This window comes from Trichechus manatus, unplaced genomic scaffold (genome assembly GCF_000243295.1).
Source record: "Trichechus manatus latirostris isolate Lorelei unplaced genomic scaffold, TriManLat1.0 scaffold00315, whole genome shotgun sequence".
Classification (NCBI taxonomy): domain Eukaryota; kingdom Metazoa; phylum Chordata; class Mammalia; order Sirenia; family Trichechidae; genus Trichechus; species Trichechus manatus.
This window is the reverse complement of record NW_004444251.1, coordinates 640,577-641,333: the sequence shown is the minus strand read 5'-3', so window position 1 is coordinate 641,333 and position 757 is coordinate 640,577.

Here is a 757-nt window from a genome sequence, read left to right as displayed (position 1 = left end):
GGAAGAATAGATTAGGATCTAAACCTTCAGAAATGAACATGCTCTAACTACCCACTCTTCACGAAGAGCTTACACACTGTCTCCAGCTATGGAGATGCGGAACTTGAATATGAATTTAATAGCCTTGGGCTTTATTTAAGAGCGTAAGAATTGGCAGTTGGGGTGAGAGTCTCTTATTAAATATCACAGACCCAGTCTTCAACCTAAATGTCTTCAGCCAGAATATGTAGAAAACATACTGGTCAACTGTCATTATAAATATAACTCTAAGCACACTTTTAAATTACAGTATGAAGCTTTCAGACTACTACTTTAGGACAATCCAAAGCAGATAATTCAGAGCGTCTCTTGATTTTCTAGGGTAGACTCGGAATCGTGTATCACGTTTTTGTAGGCTAGTCTTCAACCTCGTTCCAGTTTTTTTCTTCTTCTTGTCAGGTGCTAGATGATGGCAGGTTAACGCAGGTAACTTTACATGCGAAAGTGTTGCCAGTGAACTATGAAAACCTATTCTGTATTAAATTGATTGTGAACAAGTCTTACTACATTCTAGGTGACTACTGGTTCACAGCCATCTTCCTTTTCAAACAACTCACTTCTAAAGGTTGTAAAGAAAATGAGGGGAAATTTGTGGAAAGTATTCCCTGAGATTTTGAGAGAAGACACAGGTCTCCATGGTAGTGAAGGGAGTAACCAAAAAAAAAACTTGTTAAACCAAAAGACCAGCCCTGTGATCTTGAGCACCTTAATCCCTCTC